This window comes from Pyxicephalus adspersus, chromosome 3, assembly GCF_032062135.1.
Source record: "Pyxicephalus adspersus chromosome 3, UCB_Pads_2.0, whole genome shotgun sequence".
Classification (NCBI taxonomy): domain Eukaryota; kingdom Metazoa; phylum Chordata; class Amphibia; order Anura; family Pyxicephalidae; genus Pyxicephalus; species Pyxicephalus adspersus.
Genome location: NC_092860.1, coordinates 39,625,431 through 39,648,339, shown reverse-complemented (window position 1 = coordinate 39,648,339; position 22,909 = coordinate 39,625,431). Strand labels below are relative to the sequence as shown.

General features: G+C 36.8%; 1 protein-coding gene across 8 annotated transcripts in view; it reads right to left on the bottom strand.

Annotated features, from left to right (window-relative positions):
• LINGO2 (leucine rich repeat and Ig domain containing 2) overlaps nt 1–20,671 on the bottom strand; it is a 780,900-nt gene extending 760,229 nt beyond the window's left edge. For 6 of the 8 annotated variants that reach the window (XM_072404302.1, XM_072404305.1, XM_072404303.1 and 3 more), the window contains exon 1: nt 19,826–20,670. The gene's annotated coding sequence lies outside the window, so the exon portion shown is untranslated. Of the gene's footprint in view, nt 1–19,825 lie in introns of all 8 variants that reach the window. The other 2 variants (XM_072404308.1, XM_072404304.1) reach the window with 2 other exon arrangements.
• Between the last annotated feature and the right edge of the window lie 2,238 nt (nt 20,672–22,909).

Sequence of the window (22,909 nt, the reverse complement as noted above, 5' to 3'; positions counted from 1 at the left end):
ATTTCAGTATTTATTTTGCTATTTATTAGAACATTAATAATTGTTTAGTGGACAAAGTAGGGCCAAATTATAATTGGTTTAGAGACTGTTCACTTATTAATGTAAATGTTCATTTGGCTTAGTAAAAAAAATACATGGGCATTCACTTTATTTTTCCAAACATCTCCAGATCAATCAAAAAAAATTTTTGCAGCATTTTTTCCAGTAAAGCCTAATCTCAATGAGTAAAGGGTGCTTCTTTTTTAAATGTTATTGAATAAAAGTTTTTTATGCATCTCAACAACATACATGAACAGGAAGAAGGTAATATATATATGTTTTTATAGGTAATACAATCTTTAGGTTCGGTGTGAATACATTGAGTATACTGAGAAGGAGCAGCATAAAATAAATTTATTTCAGGGTTCGGATCTAAATATAGACAAAATGTAACTACTGAATGTATTTCTTTCTTTCTACCTACTCCTTTTTCCCATAGCTCGCCATCTTTAACAAAGAAGCACAGAAGACACAAATGTTAATTTACGTTACTTGTTCATTGAAAACAGCCTTTGGTGAATATCAATTTTAAACAGTTCTTTCTTCTGAGTATTGCCATTGCAAATGGAGGGCTTAGTAATGGAGAATCGAGCAATGGGTTGTATTTCCTGAAGTGACTCACAAAGCTCATTCTAGGCATGACTGGCATGACATATTCCACTAAAGCTTTATTACCTAGAAGCCCTTTCTAAATTAGACTTAATACATTGGACTCTTTCATGTTCAATTGCAAAGCTCCATTTCAAAGAGTCTTATTGGTAAAATAATTTTACCAAGCCATGGTATGTCACATTTTCCTTATCTTATTTTCTCTTGTTTTAGAAACTATTGATCGCTAGAATGTTTGCACTAAAGGAGCTCAGTTTATGATCTCACCATTTCAATTGACTTAAGATATAGCCATGCTGGGAAAAACAAATAATGGAAAGCAGTGTGCATTTTACACTATTTTTTTTACAAAATTTACGGAGTTGTGTATGGTGTTTGCAGCAGTTAGTACTAGTTTCTTTTCCTTGAAAAAATAATCTGCCCATATTTATTGCAATGAATAATATTTTAAAATAATATTTTTAAACAATTATATGTATGTAGGATTCTTTGCATGTGCTAACACAAATCTCTACAGGCATAGTAACAATAACAATACCATCACATAGGTTATTGTATGTTGTTTTCTAGTTTGACTTGACTAATGCATTGACCCATATATGAAAGTGACAATTTGTTACATGTAGAAACTGACAATCAAAATGCTATTTTAGGGACTTCACATCATGCTGCCTTCTGTTCCCTCTTGGGGCACATTTGTTAAGCGTACTTTTTTCTTCAGGGCGGTTATGTGGCCCCGAGACTCCTCTCATTCTTTGTTTGTTCCAAAGCACTGGGGCTCCTTATTAATAGGGATACCAGAGAGGAGATGAGTATTGCAGAGAGAGCTGCTTTGGAATCGATTGGCTATTAAGTAGTAAAACTAGGATGTTAATGAACATTTTCTATATTTTATCTGTAGTAGTCTTAATTTTGTTAAAATACAGATTAATAAGGCTAACCTTAAAACTCCGGTAAATTATGTTTTATTGTAAACAGGGCCTAGGGTGGCATAGTAACAAGGGGCGGTACTTGTTTGGCTAATTCTGAACCCCAGCCCTCCCCTGTACCTCCTCCTCCTCACCTGACAATGATGGTGTTCTATCCAATTTCCTGGAATAAATCTACATGAGTTGTTTGTACAATGGTGTCCTCGGCAGCACAGTGTAATAGCTGTGTCTGTAAGGGCTGCTTGTTATATTCTGCAGTCTAAGAGCTCATTGTGTTCAAAGCTTCAAATCTCCTAAACTATTGGTCGTAATGATTTGCAGAGGACACAAGGTACTCTTATTAGCTATTAGAACCCTCAGCTTTAACCCTTCAGCTGTAAAACCCCCCAGCTTTAACGTATTTCAAGATATGGGGTCATAAGTTAAAAAACTTGCAAAAATACAACATTGTGGGGCCCCTAAATTTATACCTGTCAGCTCACAAAACCATACCTGTCATCCTGTGCTACCCTGTCTGCTTCTCTTCTTTGAACCCCAATTTCTCAAGAATGGAGAAATATAGGGGGTCTGAAGATATAGTAGGATATAGGAAAAGGAAGATGCCCCCTTGGCATCTGTCACATGAATTCCATTTCTCTGAAAGTATCCATTGAAGGGTTAATGGGGTGCAAAGAAGGTTAGTGGCTACCTGTCACATGGTACATGTATTTTTTGCTTTTTGGTGAGCATGTGGTAATTTTTGAATGGCCAGCACCTATTATAGCTTTAGTTTTGCATTTGTTATGCTGATGGAAGGTTTGGGTAGGGGAGACAAAAGCTCTGGCCTAGGGGAGTAAAATGTACATATTTGCCCATACTGTAAATAGATATTATTAAATACAACAAAACATGTTTAAAAATTAGAAGATTTTTATACCAGTAAGGAGGATAAGAAAATAGCCCCATCACTAGAGTTCATTGGACCTGTAAACTAGTGTTGAATGACAAAATGTTATATTATTTTTAGAGCGGTTGAGTCAACCTATACAAACACTTAATTAGACAATTTAAAATAGAAATTTGGGTGGTGAATAGGATTTTTTTTCTCTTAAACAGTGTAAGAAAGGTCTAGTTGTCTGATGTGCTTTGGGTGAATAGCAGCATATATATTTTGAACAGCTGCACTGTGCTGCAAGAGATTGATGAATGGATTTAGGTCAGTTCTTGATAACCTATGTCATAACCTGCTGTTTTGCTTTCCTGTGTATGACCCTTAGCTTGCTTTGTAACCTGTCCTTGGCCCTCCTATTATCTGTATTAATATCAAGCTGTCTGCTTAACTCATTCACTTGGGAGGTAGCAGATATGTGGGCATCTCCATTTTAACGGGGGTCTTCCATGTTCAATAAATCACTCTTTACCAAACACCTTCATTCTTTTTGAGGGACTAGATATGGGAGAAATGCATTTGTCCCTGAATAGTGAAAACAAATTTACAAAGGTACTTTGCAAGCGAAGGAGGCTTTGCCTTGCTAGGTATCACCCCTCCCCCAAGGTTGAAAAGCATGTGGGCTGCTTTAGTCTTTTTAAAGGGATTTATCCGAAAAAAAAACAAGTATGTGACAAAGAGGAACCCTGGAGGGAGGCAGAAGACAAAATAATACACTCCAGTATCACCTTTTTTTTTCCGTGTAGCTATATTTTCCCTTTAGTGAATTACTATACCTAATTCTGCACTGGGTCTTTGCTGGATATCTTAGTAGAGGAGCTGTGGTTCCTGTGGCAAGGTAACCATAAATAGAATCAACACAGTAGAGAGCAGTGATGATACCATTAAATCTTACTAGCAGTCAGAGGCAGCACTATGTTGGAATCTCACATAGTATATATACAGCAATGAGGCTGTAAGCATGATACTGCCTTGGCAAACACACATACTTCTATTTTTTCAGGAATATTTCCAGATAACATTTTCATAGCACTGCCTAGGCACAACAAATATTTCTAGATGTTCTAAATACCATAGCAAATCTTTACTTTTTTAGATCGGGTCCACTTGATCTCACTTTATAAACCTCAAACATCAAAACACATCAATATACTTTTGATGGTGAATATTTTAATGTCTAGCTAGAAATGTAATAACACTTTCAATTGAATTTTAATGACATTAAATGCCATTGAATGACAAACATTTATAAGACCAGAACAGCTTTTCAGCAAAGCAAGCATTACTTATCTTCAAACACATGTAACATTTTAGACTAATAAAATAACTGAATTGTATACAATCTGTGCGGGTTTCTTACTTACCCATTGGATACTTGGGATAGCTTTCATATGATTATTTTTTTATTGCTTTCTTCTTTTTTTTGCATATTTTTTTGGTGTTTCCTGCCAAATACCCCCATTTACATTTCTTATTTGCTCTGTTGCTTTTGATCTGTATTTGATGTTGTACTTTTAACCTTGCCAAACTTTATTACATTCACTTTTGTCTGCACCTGTTTGCAATACCTGTGCATATACACTTGTCATAATATATTTTTGATTGTATTTAGTTGTGTGTCTTTGTATAGTTAGTTTACTTGTATTAGAAAATGATCTTGGTGCTAAATCTTTACAAAAATGTATTACTCATTTTAAACATCTGTGTTTAGGTGGTCTGTTTAAAAATCAGTGAATCTGACATTCATTAAAACATTCCCTGGTGGATAATCTTCCAGGTCCATGCATTGCAATGGCAGTAATTGATTCTCCACCAGGGAACATTTCTATAAATGTCAGATTTAAAGCTTTATAAATAGACTACTGAGTGGTAAGAATCTCTTTATATGTTTTGTTTTCTACTTTTCCAGTTTTGATTTGGTTGTACAATATATAGTATACATAAGAAAAATATGTTGACACTGATGACTGATTACTATTCTGTTGTTTCTTTGTAATAGTCTACACAAGATCAGCTTTTGGAGTGGCTTAATTGCATTCATACCTGTATAGTGCGTTAAAACCTTTAGTTTTAATACATCCTTATCCATATTGTCAGTATTGCAAATGAATAGCACTTGACTTGTTCATAAAATATGCTTTGAAAATCACAAGGATTTTCCAAAAGCAAAGCCCAGAAAAATACATTTTCTATCATATTTATATTCAAATAGTTAATTAAATATTAATAGACCTATTCATTATGTAGAAATATATATGCACAACCCTGTAGCACAAGATAATCTCAATACAATAACTTCGTTTTAAGAAATAATACATAAAAGGGTGGACAACGGCATCTTTAATAAAAAGGTGAAGCCCCTCCCCTTTCTGAATGGGAGTGCAGAGCCTCCTGGCTGCTCCTTCTGTGCATGCCCGATATTGGACATGCTCAAAAGTGGCATTTTCCTACACTGATGTAAAAGAGATGCATGTACAGTGAGATTGCCACTCTTTTTTCCCCTTTGCTGCAGGCTACAACACTTGATCTCACACCTGCGCAGTGCAAGATTGGGTGACAGCCAGAAGAAGGAAGAAGGCTGAAAATGGTGGTGCTTAGTGCTTCCTCTGCACCAAACTGGAGAATTTCAGGGCGGCGCGGGACCTGATCGAAGTAAGCTTCAGTGCAAAAAAGGAATCTGTGGAATTAAAGGCGGGATAATGATAATTTATCTGCTCGTGCACCCATCAACCAGTGTGTGCCCACCTTAATTGAGGTGAATAAATTTAAAGTGTTAACATCCAATCAAATGCAAGAAATCATGATTTTAAGAAAACATAGCTTCTCCATATCGACTAAGCAAAGTTAACACTTACATTGTTGGTAAATGACCCCTAGGTCTTTCTCTTGCTGGCAATAGCTTTGTATTCATTTTTATTTCCCTTTGTTTGCATTTTTTTTTTGGTATAAGTCTTGCATGCTGGATTGGTCCTGATTTATTAAAGCTCCAAGGTTCCAAGATGACTTTTAAGTCCATTGCAGGTTTGCTGGATCACCCAGGTTCACTGATAAAATTGTATCCACTCCAGCCTACATACACATGTGCAATAATTGTCATTGGAAAGGATCTTTCACAATCCTTTCCAGCGACTAAGGACTGCACGATGCTTGAACGAGTGCTGTACATACTGCTCTATGGAAAGGGGAGCGGGTGAGCGACGGAGCGGCACCCCGCTGCGCACTCCCCCTCTTCGCTTCCATTAGGATCGTTCGTCGTCCATCGTCCGTGGATCCGCCAGGACAGCTGTACACACGCCAGATTCTCGTCTGATATCAGCCCTGAGCAGAGTGCAGAGTGACCAACTAACCCGACGAGAAACACATCAAATGTTTCAATGATTTTCTGCCATATCGACTCTTATACAGTATATAATAATCAAAAAGATACAATTATTTAGGTGTATTAAATATTGACAAACTGATTTTGCCACTAAAATGCTTCCAAGTATTATATCAAATCTGCTGAAAGGTTAGAAAATGCAATCTTTCTTAAAGGTAAAATATGTTTATTACAAATTAGAACTTGGTTCCTCAATAGGATTTATTTATAAAATAGGGAATCTGACATTCCCGCAAAATATTCCCTGCTTGGAATCATTTACTGCCATTGAAACACATGGACCTGGAAGATTCCTAACCAGGGAATGTTTGAGAGAATGTCTGATTCCCTGCTTTAAAAATAGAGCCCAATGACAATTTTGTCCATCTAACTTTGAAAACAAGTAGGATTGTTTGTATGCTAAATTCCTTTTATACTGTTGAAGACACAAATACTTACAAAAACTACTTTTTAAATCTAGAAATGTAATAGTTAATCATTGATCCATTGCTGCTGCATAAAGCTGCGTACACACTTCCAATTTTTATCGTTCAAAATGAACGACGAACGAACGACGAACGATCGATTGGGCAAAAATCGTTCGTAAAAAAAGTAACCAACGACGCCGACGAACGAGGAAAGTCGTTGGAAATGAACGACCGGACCGGCGGATCGGATTGGACGACGATCGTTGACCATCGTTCGTGTGTACGATCGTTCATTGATCGTCCATGGTCTGAGCATGCGTGATGAACGAACGTTCGTTCACTTCCTGTCGTGCACGTCACTTCTTGTATCGCTCAAACGATCGCATCTATTGTGTGTACAATATCTACGAACGATCGTGTCGTTATCTGTATGCACAGGATCGGTGCTATACGATCGTTCGCAGATATCGTGCAGGATCGTTCGTCGTTCGTTTACCAACGATAATAATTGGAAGTGTGTACGTAGCTTAAGTCTCACAGCTAGGCATAATTAGCTGAACATATTGTATGTCTATAAGTGTTGATTTACTAAGGCTGTGTGTTGACTGAACTTTTACTCCCCAGGATGTGTTACACATGCACATACTTAAATGTTGTATAATATATACATTGTATGCAGACATAAGAGACTTAAGAAATCATTTAGAATGTGATATATATATATATATATATATATATATATATATTTTGTGAATGTCTATAGGGACCAATGTGGGAATAAAATACTAATATTTAGGAGAAAACCACTGATTTGTAAAAAATTAAACATATATATAATATTATATAACATATATATATATACGTATATAAGTATAAAAATGAAAAACACCATTAGTTTAGCATCAGTATCAGCTCTAGCGTGGCTAGATAGTATTTGAAAGAGCAGGAGCCCGAATCTATTTAAACCCATTAATTTCTCCTCAAACATGTTCCTTTTATTCCTCACTAAATTTGTTACCTAAATGGGCCCTACAATACACAATATTATTGTCACACGTTGAGCTACTAACAATATGTGTAATTAATACAAACATTTTGTTCCAACCCGTCATGAACAGTTGAACTAAATGTTTAGAAAAACATTGATTAAATTGACAGTACCATGAACTAGAGGTTAATATTCAATAAGATCTGATTAAAATGTTCTGTGTTTAAAAACAAAACTCTGTTCATGCTGTTTGTTAATCAAACAAAGTAATCAAATACGTACAGAGAGAAATTATCAAAGTTGCATTATAGAAAGAAGAAAGGTTTGAAACTTTCCTGTCATCAGATAAAATGAATAATTCTTTATCTTACAAGGAAATGGAGAGAAGAAATGTTATTATCCATTAGATTTAGAACAGAATATAAATAAATAGAGATCATACCCGGTTCAGTTTTTATTTTAAAACAAACTCTTTTAAAAATGCAAATCTGAAAATCAATATTCCATCTGCATAAAATATTTTATTGGCTTCTTTTTCTTAGGCAGGGGAAGTAAGTAAAAAATGTTTTAGTCTAGACAACCGACCATTACATATAGTGCAAGTAGAAGCCAGGATATAAGGTTTTCCTATTGTCCTTAGGCACAGGTGGCCTCCCTTCTGCAATACAATTAACTTTATTAATAATTAATATTACAATTATTACCTGCCTGATTGCAGTTTTTTAACTAAGCTTACCACTCCTCACTCACCGGCACTTTTACCTTGTCCTCATCCAGATTCAGGATCTTCAACCATCTTGGTTGGCCAGGCCAGAATGATGTAACTCCAGCTCATGTGAATGGAAGGAAACATTGTGAACAGGCAGATCAGTTTGTTTTATTCTACAATGGACATCACCTGTCCCTGCAATAAAGAACCTGCCTGTTCGCAATTTTAAAGGCTACTGTATACAACCATAGCTGGTACAATAGAGATGCCATGTTTGGTGCCACTTTATAATATTGTGTTCACAAATTGAACATGAGTCTACCTCGCTATCTCATTCAAGTTCCAATTTACTAGCCCTACTGTCATAAAGCCAGCCATAGACACTAGAGGATAGTTGTCCATGTAGGACTGGCCCAACTACTTTCAGGTGTTTGTATCTGTGATTATGTAATGTCAATAGGGATGAGCGATAATGCCTCTGGAATTCTCGCAAAAATTTCCTCGAACTTCCAATGGTTCCAGGTAATTTCGGCGAATCGATTCCGCGAAACCATTGGAAGAGGAAATTAAAACAGGAGGATTCCCAGAGCTGCAATCAGCCCTGGGAATCCTCCTGTTTGCGATCCCCGGGGCACTAGAGGTAATTACTTCTAGTCTCTGGGGATCACAGAGGATTCATCATGTAGGGATGCATCATGCAGCCCTGGAAATCCTCCTGTTCGCGCAATTTCCAGGCACTAGAAGTTAAATAACCTCTAGTGCCTCAGGGATCGCCACAGCTGCAATCATTGAGAAGATGCCCAGCAAAGGAGAACCTCCTAACATTGTAATATAAGTATCTCTTACAAATGATACATTATATACAGAAATGTATCATTTGTAAGAGATACTTATAGTACAATGTCAGGAGGTTCTCCTGTGCTGGGCATCTTCTCAATGATTGCGGCTGTGGCTGCATTCATTGAGAAGAGTGTGCGATACCCAAGGCACTAGAGGTTATTTAACCTCTAGTGCTCGGGGATCACAGAGGATTTCCATGGCTGCATCATGCAGTCCTGGAAATCCTCCTATTCAGCGAGAGCTCGACCTCTTGGCGAATCAGAAGGCCGTTCTCACTTACATTTTCGGTAAGCGAGAAAGGCCCGATTCGCCGTGAGATCGAACTTTTTATTCTCGCTCATCCCTACATATCAACAATGAACAATTTTCCCTAACAATGGACGTGTGGAGCAAAAATGAATACTGGAAACAGTTCTAGAATCAACCTATTAGGAGGAAACAAAATGAATGAAAACAAGTTTTATAGTCTATACCTAACTGAAAATGACCAGATTGATGAACTATGTGTGATTGGATTGAGTCAAGCCATGTACTGATGTTGGATAGACATGAGATTATTGTTACTGGAAACAATCTTTCGTGATTATTTCCAGTGACAGATGAATGAATGTGCGCTGTACATACAGGGCTGTTCTGTTGTATGGGGAGGGTGCGCTGTGCTCTCCTCCATAAAAAATGCACAGTGGTAGTTCCTGATTGGCCTTGGCGGATTTATGAATGATGTCAAAAGAAGGCTTTTTACATGTCACTTTTTTGAGGAACAGCCGCTGATTTGGGAAATGATAATTTGACATGTATATGAAGCTTTACCTTTAAACATGGCATGATACACTATTCATTGCTGGAAATACATTCCATATTCTTCCCCATCAGTGCATTAGGTTTGGAAGTATTTACAATGCACATTGGGAGTAGCCAGTTGTCTAATTCTAGTTATAGGTCTGTTCTCGCAGACTATTTGTTTAATATATATGTTTCAGTAGTTCAGTCCTATTATTTGTTTCTACAGGTTTCAGTTTGGCTTTGATCAAAGCTAGACAAGGGAACAGTAACAGCCAATGTAAGTTAAAGTCAGCGTTCATCTATCTATATTGTCAGTCTGACAGTATAAAAAACCCAAGTGCATATATTTTAGCAAGTTCTTTTTTTACCTAATAATCCCCAAACCTGACAAATGTAGGTAATTAGGCAGACACCAGATTTTCTTTCAGATGAAGTCATGAAAATGTCTATGCAAGCAGTGTTACAATGAATACATAAAATCGCAAATGTCTGTATCTATTTTAGGCACATGTTCCTCTCGTTATATAAATACAGTAAAAAAAAGACAAAAATATTTCAGACCTGACTGAGAATTAAATATAATATAAATCGCAGGGGTTCATATATTGGTTTAAACAAGAGTCATGCAGCCTGCAGATTCCTAGACTGGTAAATATACAACACAAGCTATTGAAAAAAAAACATTTTGTGACATCAGAAACATTAAAAAAATGGTATTTTAGACCCTAGAGCAATGGCACACTTATGTCTGGAGTAAGCTTTAAAAATAGATAAAGACACTGTTCTAGACATCATCTTTACAGTTTTCATCTGTTGAACTACTCACAGAGCTGAACAATGCCTTTTTGAAAACTTCTTCTTCTTTACACAGAGCCTTGTTCTAAAGTTCACTCTTGCAGAATATTTTTCTTCACCATCAATATCTATGCTGAATGTAACACTAAATTGAAATGTCTACTCAAAATTGAAAATATTGTTCTTGATGCCCATGACGAAATTCACATCCACCTCCCGCCTTGTGGGAGAATGTGAATGGTTGCTTTGGGCAATAGTATATTTTTAATGATAGTGAATGTGGCAATACATGCACGGAATGCAGTAAGTTCCTTCATGGAAAGGCATAGGAGTTTTTACTTACAAATTGAATTGAACTGGTTTATTTCTTATTTAGGAATCAATATGCATTTTGTGTTATCACTGCCATGCAGCCTGAAATACAAAGACAAAGTATATGATCCAAGACAAGATTTGTTTCCTGCTACGGTCATAAAACTTAATGAAACACAGTTTTTTTCCAGGCAATGTTAAAAAATTGTATATTTTTCATTTTAAAGATGCATTTGTGCATTTCCTATTTTTAGACTTTGTTAACAGCCTTTAGATATGCTGCCTATTGTCTCTTCAAACAAGCAGATTTGGCACCACACATTATTTAGTACCACTGCTGAGCTTCATCAATCTCTAAGCTGCTTTTTTGGCCCACAGCAGTGTACTAGATGTAGAATTCTTGTAAGCATGACAAAATTCCCATGTGCTGGAAATTTTCTGGGCGGGTAACAACATGCAATAGAAAATAGGTGTTACTGGTGTAAAAAAAAACATTTCTTGTGGTGTGTCCCACGAGATGGGGGGACTGGGTACTCCAGACTTGCAAAAATATTAATAATATGTTTATTTGAGGTGCCTACCAGCATAGTCAGCTCTTCATTCATTTAGTTTATGGAGAGATATTGAAGAGAGATGCCTGCCCCAATGTTATGCTGTGGAGTACTTCACCTCTAGCTATGTGACTATTATTATTACACAGTATTTATATAATATTGTATCATATTACGCAGCGCTGTACAAAGTCCATAGTTGCATCACTCACTGTTCCACAAAGGAGCTCACAATCTAATGTCCCTATCATAGCCATATGTCATTAATATAGTCTAAGGTCAATTTTTTAGAGGAAAGCCAAATAACTTAACAGCACATTTTTTTTTTTGGGGATGTGGGAGGAAACCAGAGTACCCGCAGACACAGGGAGAAACTGCAAACTCCATGCAGATAGTGTCCTGGCTGGGATTCAAACCTTTGGACCTAGCACTGCAAAGGCTGGAGTGCTAACCCCTGAGCCACCGTGCTGCCCTATGACTATGACTTATTGTCCTCCATGGTTTTTCATAAGCAAATCTGGAGGTCCTGCAAAACTAAATATACACTCACATCCACGGCCTCTGTAATGACATCAATTTTTCTAAACCCACAGATCCCATATAGCCTCTCCTCGACAATGTCGAAACCCTGGTGGTAGAGGGCGATATTCCACCTCCGGCATATTCTGCATCCAGTAGATAGCAGTTTGTTATCTTTCTCATAACTCCAAAAAAATATGAGTTGCCTAGGAACTCTTTCTATGCCTACTTACAGACCAGGCACTATGTCCTGTCACTTCACCTCTCCCCAGGTTTTCTGACCAGACACGGCTTGAAAGGCTGTGTGGTGAGGGCCCAAGGCTTTCCTCTATATGATTTCCCCTATATATAAATTACTGTGTTTTCACCAACCGTCCTCTTTTAGCTAAATTTCCATACAAGCTTACATGAGATGTTTTTTTTTTTTTTTTTTTTTTTTTTTTTTAAATCTTGAATATTGCTTGTTAACAATATTTGGATAGAATAAAGTCCACAGTCTGGGTGCAGCACTTTTAAACTGCCATGTCATGATTGTATGCATGTGTTATGAGCAGCTCCACCTTTTTTTGGCAGCAGCCATAGTCTGCTAAATGTAACATTCTGGTAGTGGGATAGTGGGATTGATGCCATTCTGCTTCCTGGCAAATTAAATACCTTATTCATAACTAGAATGAGCAAAGAACTGCCACTTCCAGGAGAGACTTTTAAGTTACTTGCATTATAGGTAACCAAACTCATAGTTAAAAAGAAGACAATAAATAAAAGATAATAAAAAGGAATAACTTCTACTATTGCACTGCCAAAACATAGCAGTCAGAGCTGAAAAGTAACACACGGTAAATTACTTTAGACAGTATTTGTAACTTTTTATAATATTTATAGCACTTTTCTGAACTGTTGCATAATTTCTATGCAATTTTCTTCTCAAAAAATACATTCTATATTATTACTGCATTCTTGAAAATTAAAAAGGTTTTAGAGACATACTATTCATCATATTTAATGCTGTTATTACTATTTTATGTTTTTTGTGATGGAGAAGAATGTTCCAGTTACAAATGCCACTTTATAACTCTGGGTATACTCCCAATGATGCAGTGAATATTATATGAGCTATCAATCTTTTAAATAGGATATTATTTTTCAAAACTACCATCATCTAATGGAATTGTACATTATATTCTCTTACCAGTTTATTTGAATTTTACTGGAATAGGGAAAGATAACATGTAAAACATAGAACAGTGTGCCATTTAGGTTTACTAAATATACTTTCTTTGAAAAAGACTGAGCTTCATAATCAACACTGAACCCGCTATTTTAAACAAAATTCTTTGAAAACTTTAATTTGTTTTAGTTAGATTGGAACAGTGCTTCTTGAGCTTTTTAACAAGGGGGGACCCTTGAAATAATTTTCAGGTCTTCAAGGAACCCTGTCTTTAATTACTATATCCACAGCTCACAGTACAATAGCATGGTGGTCAGTGGAGACCATTGGAGTAGAATGCTTCCTACATTGCTGGTCATTGGGATGAATGTTACCCTTACAGATGGCCAAAAAGATCATTAGTGTTAGTGATAATTGAGCTGAGAGGTACAAATTGGTTATTGCTCAATGAACCCATAGGAACCACTGGAGGAAACCTAGTTGAGAAACACTGGTTTAGAACCTCTGTCTATTTCTGATGTTGGCACTAATCTACCGGGCTTATTTCCATGTTGGGTTAGTTCTGTGATAAGTTTATGGACACACTGGACCTAATTTAATAAAGCTCTCCAATACTGGAGAAGAAAGACTATTATGAGAGAACCTAGGTCATCCAGCAAACCTGTAAAGGATCTGGTAAAGGATTGAAAACATTTGCCAACTAATAACGAAGACAACCATTCCAGGTTTGCTGGATCATCCATGATAGTCTCCTCAGTCTTGGAGAACTTTATTAAATAATGTACATTTTGGTAAAATTACGTCCCCTCATTACCACCCTACCCCCCAAAAAAGGTGCCTATTACAATATTCATTGAAAATGTCATAGGATTTACTTTAGCATGTTCACAGAATGGTATTTAAGTAACATAAACTCCCTGCTGCAGGTACCACCTTTGCAATATCTATAATTCACTGGCTCCAACTAATGTGACAGTAATATGGTTATGTTTTTTAGCTCTTTTTAATGTAATGGCTTCAAGATAAAAACTGATCCTTTGAATTTCACTACTTAAAAACTTTCAGATCACAATGGCTCAGCTTTTTTTTTTATCTTTGGCCTATTTGAAGTTAACAATTACTCTGTAGTTAGAGCTATATTGCATTTGCTTCTACTCATCAAACTCTGTCTTTGCTGCTGGTGGATATTGTGTGGATTGTTCTTCAGTTCTCAATTGTTCAAACAACAATATCTTTCTTGAGGACTTAAAATTCTAAGGAAAATTCTTTGCTCAATTCATCCTGATTATATACATGCAATTAGTTGAATAATGATCAACCTGTCTAATGAATAGTTATATTATTGTTTCTTCGTGGGTGGGTGAGTGAGAAAAAAAAGAGACGATAACTTATGCCTATTAACAAAGATATTTAACCCTTTACAAACAGGCCCTCACAACACATTCAAGCAGAGAATGTGAAACAATAAACATCACAACACTGCCGTGGTGGTCTTTTTTATTTTAGATTTTGTTCTTTAGTTAAAAAAACCTTGCTGGTGTGTTAATGTAATCAACTATCACAAAATGACTGTATATTCTTTATTAGACTACACAGTGTTAACTTTTGTATCAGTAACCAAGGAACACTACACAATGATCTACTTTAGGCACCCTGATTGCATAAACAGCCGTTTACAATCTTCAGACTAAATTCCATGAGTTAACATACGCATTACAAAGTATGTAAGTAACTGGTATCTCCATTTTGGGTTCCTTAGAACTCGTGGGTCTGTGTTTGTGCACTGGATTCCCATTCTTACCGATACTTAACACAGGATCTATGTCATCACCTATATGCTGAGAAAAATTCCAGCAATGGTAAAACCCTAAGAACCAGTGAATATCTTTCCTGCTTTAGACAACTTACAACTCCAAAATCTACTAAAAGTTGCAACAATAATTTGGAGCACACTGAATCAATATTAAAGCAGTTTATTGGTGATGTGCAAAGTACAGTAATCATTATGCTTTCAAGGATTGCAGGTGGACCTTCCATGAAAGTTCAAGATCTGTATATGTCATAAATTTTCGCATTGAATAAAAAATTGCTCGATGCCCAACCTGTGGTTTCCAGTGTGCTCACCTAGGTAAGTGTGATGTCCCTGGGACTTTTCCTGAAAAAGCTGAAAATAACAGATACCTAGTGAATGCACTACTACATACTAACGGCTAGTGAGTTTTTTCAAAACAGCTGAGATCCTAAGTTTCCCAGATCCTGCAGAAAGCTTACATCATTTGCATAGGTCAAAATCTGATGTAAAAGGTAAGTATATTTTTGGTGTTTGTGCAGTCTGCATTAAGAGATTATTTTTGGTTGTCCTGTATAGGTTATAGAAATAAACTGTGCATATCATCATTTTATTTTACTTTCCTATTAAAGCAATCTGTCATAGTATATAGAGTAGAGTAAAATAAAGTAAACTAGCTGACCAGAATACATGAACAAGCCACTGAATTGAAATTTAAATAAGTACAAACAAGGATATATTACAAGTGTGCCTTGAATAAAAGAATATAATTATGTTGACAAACCCTTCACTTTTACCCACAGTGGCTATGTATAACTGAATTTCAAACAACATAATGGAAGCATATGTTGCACAGAACAAGGACTGTATTAATACCTTCTCCATGACTTTGTCATTATTGACATAAATCATTTTTATGTGTTTTATTAACTGCTACAGTTCTACAGAAACACAAATTAGCTAGAGAAAGGGCAGGAATGTGCAAATGCATGCAGTAAATGAAAACAGCACTAAGTTCTCTCTGGACCTGAATTATTAAAGCTCTCCAAGACTGGAGAAGATACACTTTCGTCAGTGAAGCTGGGTGATCCAGCAAACCTGGAATGGATTTCTTCAAAGTCATTTGCTATTTGCTAGCAAATGTTTTGAATCCTGAACCAGATCCATTCCAGGTTTGCTGGATCACCCAGCTTCACTGATGAAAGTGTGTCCTCTCCAGCCTTGGAGAGCTTTATTAAATCAAGGCCTCTTTGTCTGCTCTTTTTTCTTATCCATGTCACATTTTGATGGCTGCATTCACACCATGTGTTTGTGTTGCATTGTATTTGTAATTTGCCACAATATAAGTTAAAAAGTGACTTTTACTGGTGTGGGCATTTTCACCACTGTAACCTGGGCAGAAATCCCATTCCCATATAACATTGGTAATGTCATCCCTACCTGCTGGGGTTATGAGCATTGTCTTGTCTGATTTGTGGCCAAGCTAACAGTGATGACGCCACCCTATCCAGTTAGGTGTGAGTAATTTGTAGTAGTTTGTTTTATAATTTTCATAGGAAAGGCAGAAAAAGGTACTGGCAGTACTGTGGATTTTTATTTTACATGCTTTACATGCTTTTACATGCACTATATCATGGCAGAAAGGGCTGCTCTGTTTAAATGCACACCAACACATTGCAAACCACCTCCGGTTTACATTAATGCACCATGTTGATGTGATATAAAGCCATAGAACACGGCAAAGTGCTCTGCTGTTTCCATGGGACTGCTTTGGGCAATACAACCCCACAAAACCCAATGCTTTAGCTAGGGCTAAATATCTTCTGTTTTTATATGGACATTAAAATCAGTTAACTTTATCATTCATGATCCAATCAACTGTGTTATAATTTCTGTATTAAATTATATAAACATTGTAAAGCATTCTGTAAAGGCTTCCAAAATAAGACTGCAATCTACAGAACAACTTTTTATCAAACTATTCAAAAGGGATCCATAAGACAAAAACTCTTGACTACAATATCTAGTTTATATGAATGCAGCTAACTTGACTGAACATTCATATATATTCATTCTTTATATAATGCAAGTTAGCATGTTGGTGAACAAAATGTTTGAATCCATTAAAAAATGTGGTTGAACATACTCAGATCTGTGTGTTCTACATAATAGATATTGCTAAGGCAACTATTACCAAAAACTATGTACCTTCTTTAACACAAACATATAAAGCATCATCAATATTTATGTTGTAAATCACGTTGGTATGATCTGCTTGTGATCTGTTAGCTTTCATTGTACATATAACTAATTAGGAAACTGTTACTCAAATGTATACCTAATGGAAAATGAATAATGAATAGGAAACAAACACTGTAGGTAAATACACCTTGACTGTAAATGTATCAAAACAGCTGTTCACAATGGTTTTAATGACATCAGGGTGTCCTGCCCTATGGCTAAAAAAAAAAAGAACATGCATTTGAATGTAGTGTAACTATAATTACCTATACATGAATCATCTGTGTAATCTAAATGTAACACCAGTATATAATGCTTTATGATAAACTAATATCATCCACCAAAATTAGGCAGTTTAAATTAATGCCTACAGACATTCTTCAACTCCATGTCATACAAATACAGTAGCCTTTATTATTTTATTTGCTCATACACAGATTACCACAAGCACGCACAACAAAATCAGATAATATGGATTGTACAGTGTGATATATGACTATAACAAGAATGAAAAAAACATTATATATCTTTGGGTTAGTTTAGCAACTAAATACAGATTTCAAAGTTGATAATATTCTCAGTATTTTATAACATTATATTACAATTACTAATACTGCTCACGAAGCTGAATATACCAAACATTTGGGAAATATCCTATACAACATCTATGCTACTGCAGGCTTACATTTCATACCCATTCAAAAGTTTTTCCACATTCTCCCCCAGCTGGTGGACTTTGGAACAGCAGTTTCATCAAAGCTAAATAAAAAAGCTACAGAATTTTTTCTCATCTTCCCCAGAGACACTCCAGATGCTGAACAAGAGGATATGGAAATGGAGAACCTCCAGCAAAAAATGTATAATAAATTAACTGCTCACAATCTGATTCTCAAATCACACTAGTGGATATATCCTTCTCTCCAACTATTGTAGAAACGTCAATTTTAACTTAACACCCATATTAAATGTATTCAAGTTATACTTTCATACATTTGCATTTTACAGCATCCTTCCCTAACCTTATAAAAAAGAATTCAGTATTTAATTAAAGCATGCACTATACATACATGAATCTCTACAATCCCCTGTTAAAACAATATGCTATGTTTAATAAATAATCACTGTTTTGATAATGACAAATACACTCCAGTAAAAATCCAGTAATGACCTATATATGCATTTTCTTTTATGATTTAGTAATAGCTGGTAGCATGTGATTTCTCATTCATCATTTAAACCACCAAAACCAGGACAGTTTGTAGTGATAGAGGCTAGAAAGTCCATCTATAATGCTGCAGCTGTTTTAAATGGTAATAGGGATAATGTATGTATGCAGATGTGTGTAAAGCTACAGGAATACATGGCTATACATATATAGAATAAGTAATGCTATAGCTCCATCTAAGACTTGGTTGTTGGGTGAGTTGTCAACCCTTTGATTGCAAACTGTGACGTGCAGCCCAGTGATCCCTCCCAACCTTTGCAAGTATGGGGCTAAATGGATGTGAAGATGTAAAGAAAAACACCTGCATCTAGTGCATTTCATGTAATTCTGGCCAACACTGACAGCATCCCATTTTTAAAAACATGACAGCATATAGAATACTTCATGTACTAAAGAAAATAATTGCAAAAGGTACCAGGTAAAGGTAGAAGTCACAAAACATGTAAGAAGAGTATTGGGAATGACAAGGTATTATTTTTAACCCACATCCTTTTTCTTGAGAAATGCTTATTGTATATGCTATAGGTATACTGCCAAGCAAGCAACATAAACTAGACCTTAGATTACACTTTGAGTACAAGAATACATGGTGTAGTATTTATACAGATCAGAACACAATTATTTTTCATCCTTAAAAATACTGTAGGAATGAATCATAAGAATGCATCTTAGATGTTATACATCATTTTTTTTATTTCATTTTTTTCCCCATCCAGTCTTCCAATACTGTGTTTTATGTATATATGTGTACCATAGAAAAAAGGACATGACTGTAACTCAGTGGAAAGTGATAAGTGGTTTTAATATATTTGAGGGATGGATTTCATATCCTTCTTTTTTTAGACACCCACCAGAATGCCCATGGGGTAGGCAGTTAGTGGCATTCAGTAGAATCTCTGAAGAAGCACAGGAGCCATGTACTCTCCCGGTCTATTATAAAAGGTTGGAATGAATGACAAGCTTTGCTAACATATGAGGAAATAATGGCACTCAGTACATTACAGTGTTACTCTGCAAGAGTCTGCACACAGACATCCATTATTCTCCATAAAGCCACTCTCATGACTTGTAAGCATTGCTTACACCATCTGAACACTATACTGTATCATTATTCTTAAAATATAACATGAGCACACTTGCTTCCCTCCAAATAACTTAGGGCGAGCTAAAAAAACATCTCTTCACCTGGTCTTTCCCCTTTCCAGTAAGTCACCACAATTACATTACACCTTTATCCATTTATCTTTGTCAGCCTGAGATCAGCCAACCTGTGACATTTGGATGTTATCTAGAATGAGCATGTGAAGGTACCTGGAGCCCTTTACAAATAAGCCAGGGATTTATTGTGAATGGCTCCAGAACACATCCTCTGAATTCATCTTGGATCATCAATATGCATTTTCAGCAAGTTCCATTTTTGCAGTCACACAGCATTGCAAAGAAACAATGTACATGAATTACCGGCAGAGTCTTCCTTCACGTCCCTTTTCTTCCAGCCATTGATCATGGCAAGCTAATGCGATCTGATTGAATGTTATGTATCACTGCTCTGCTATATAACCTCATTTACCTGTGCTGGCAATAAAAGGAGACAGATGAGCTATGGGCACCTACCTACTTTGTAGCTCCGTCAAATATCCTGATGCGCTTATGGGAAGCTAAGTGCACTCAGCAAGTCTGGAGCCTAACATCCAACAGAGTTTTTTCCAAACAGCAATTTGGTTTCCCCCTTCTAATAATCCATTGGGTGAAAGTAGAGCAAGATTGGTCTTTGAGGCAAAGATTTGATCACGTTTTTCCCCCCTTTTACAAACTTCAGATGAATTTCCTTCTGCATCAAAAGGTGACCAGAGACACATCAATCCCACATCCAGTATATGCTTCTTAGTAAGAATATATCCCTCTGTACAAAGGACCACCAAGTGCCTAAAGGAGTCAAACTTGAGACCCAAGCTTCCCCTTAATACACCATATACAAAACTTTAAGTAGCATGCACAATGAAGCCAGATCCGTATGGTTTGCTCCTAAACAGGCAAGTACAAAAGTAGGATAAATCAAGCTTGAAGACAGAAAAGGATTTTATCCAGAGCTGCTATAGGTCCTAAGCCTTTTCTTCTGTCCGCTCTACTTTAAAGTGTGAGCTTGCTGGGGCTGGGTATTAATCCATCCACACTGTGCTGTATCCAGCCTGCAGGCTCATTATTTGGCAGCAGGAGCTGTCCAGCAGTCAGGTGCTGAAGTCTGGACGATTCATACACTTATCCATTGAACTCTACAGGAGCGCAGGACTGGAGGTAACATGCAAGCTGCAGCCTGCCCTTCCCAATGAAGCCTGCACAGTGACGCCACACCCCCATCACCTGACCTATATTGCAGCATGAGCTGTTTCAGCTTCTCAACAGCATATTAACTCCTTGCTAAGTCTATCCTGCCATTAGCAGCAATCAGCTCATGGGGTGCTGCTCATGCCCTAACAAGTTCACTGATGATCATTTCTAACAGCATAATACAAAAATGCAAAGGGAGCTTTGAATATAAATCTGACATTGCTTCAAAGGATGGGTGGAAGTCATATAAAAGTGTTAAAGGTAAGATTGATATCATGGAATCAGATCGCTGGATATAGGATGCCAAGGAAAATAACGGTGGAAAAGATGTCATGTGGTTTTGAAAATACAGCATCATTACTGTATTTTGGAATGCACATAAGAACTGTACTGTACATAAAAAAAGACAGGCGTAGTGACTTTAGGAAGGTAGTGGATGGCCTGCATGACTGAGGGGGACAGGGCGCAGGCAGGGAGAGGGTTAATAGTAAAGGCTGGGGAGGGTGAAGAGGGAGGTGAAGGTGACATCGAGGTGAATGGAGAATAAAGGGGTTAAAAGGACAGGAAGAAGGAGGGATCATTTCAGTGGAATAGACAAAGTGGGGGAAAAGTTTTAGGTAAGTGTGGGAAAAGTTTTGGAAAAGCATCTTTATTTACCGATCCAAGATGTCCAAGATGGATGTCCTACTGGTCCAACTCAGGGCTGCGGCAGCGGAACGTGGGCCAGGCTGGCTGTAGCCCTAAGGGGGGTGCCTATATGGTGGGACTGCGCTTGTGGTTATATCATTCCTGAGCTTGGCATGATGTAGCTGGCAGCATACATATCTTGGTGGCACAGATCCCAAAAAGGGGGTCATAGAAAGGGGGAAGCTCAAGGACCGGTAATCAGATGTTATTGTGGGGGGAAATGTTATTTGAATGTTATTTAATTTTGGTTAGGTTCGTGGTTAATATGTTATATTTGGTTTGTTATTGGTGTTTGTTATTTATTTTGTTATCTATTTATGTTTATTCAACTGGTTAATTTATTAGTGTAATAAAAGACCTATGGGCTATTTAAGCAAAATTTGGTGTGGTGTATTTTTTTGGTTAGGGTGGGGTACTTACTGCGGTGCTCTGTTTATACTCAAGTCAAGACAGGCCTGAAGCGTAGTGACTTTAAGATGATAGTGGAAGGCCTGAATGACTAAGGGAGACAGGACACAGGCAGTGAGGGGGTTAATAGTAAAGGCCAGGAAGTTAGCATGAAGGTGAAAAGGAAGGTGAAGGTGATGTAGAGGTGGGTGGAGAACAAAGGAATTTGAGAACGAGGGATCATTTCAGTGACAAGGACAGAGTGAGGGAAACGTTTTTTCCGCCCTCCCGCCCTATTTGGTTAGGAGTCCGCTAAGTATGCTGCGGTGAGGTCCTTGGCGGATGTTGGTTTGGGAAGTGTTTAAAAGGGGGTGGTAGATTTCGCCTTTGGTGTGGAATCTCCAAAAAAGTGTATGTTAAGGATCATGGTTATTGTGGTTATGTGGTGGGACTGCGCTTGTGATGATATCGCTCCCGAGCTTGGAATGATGCGGCTGGGAGCATACATATCTTGGTGGTGCAGATCCCAAAAGTGAGTAATTGAAAAGGGGAATTTTGAGGACCGGTAACCAGATATTGTTGTGTGGGAAAATGTTATTTAATTTTGGGTAGGTTAATGGTTTGGTATTGGTGTTTTGAAATTTTTTTTGTTATCTATCTCGGGGTAGGTAAACCTATGGGAAGTAATAGTAAATACAGGCTTACCTGATCCGCGGGCGTCCCGCTTCGTCCATCGCTGTGATGCCTGTCTTCTTCCTTGTTCCTCAAGCGTCTTCTTCACACGATGAGTCACTGGGGGAGTTGCCAGTGGGGCGGGGCGGGAAATTCAAAATCCATGTGTATTGCATACAATACAAAATAACTATTGAATGCAATACATTGGATTTTTATGTGTAAAAGCAGTACATTGCATTTCATGAACATTTATTTTACAGTAATATAAAATAGTATAAGTATATTTTTTTTTTTTAACTAAAAAAGTAAAAAAAATATATATATATATTTTTTTTAATTTATTTAATTTATTATTTTTACATGATTTTGTATTTCAAACTTTATTTTATTCATACTAATATATTATACTGTAAAATAAATTTTTATGAAAAACAATGTACCGCTTTTAGACATAAAACTGGAGAGAAATTAACCGCTAGGGAGGTTAAATGGTTAATTTATTATTGTAAAAAAGCCTATGGGCCATTTAGGCAAAATTTGGTGTAGTAATTTTTTTGTTTAGGGTGGAGTGGGGAACGAACTGCGGTATTCTAACATGACCCAAACTTCAATAGCATTTAC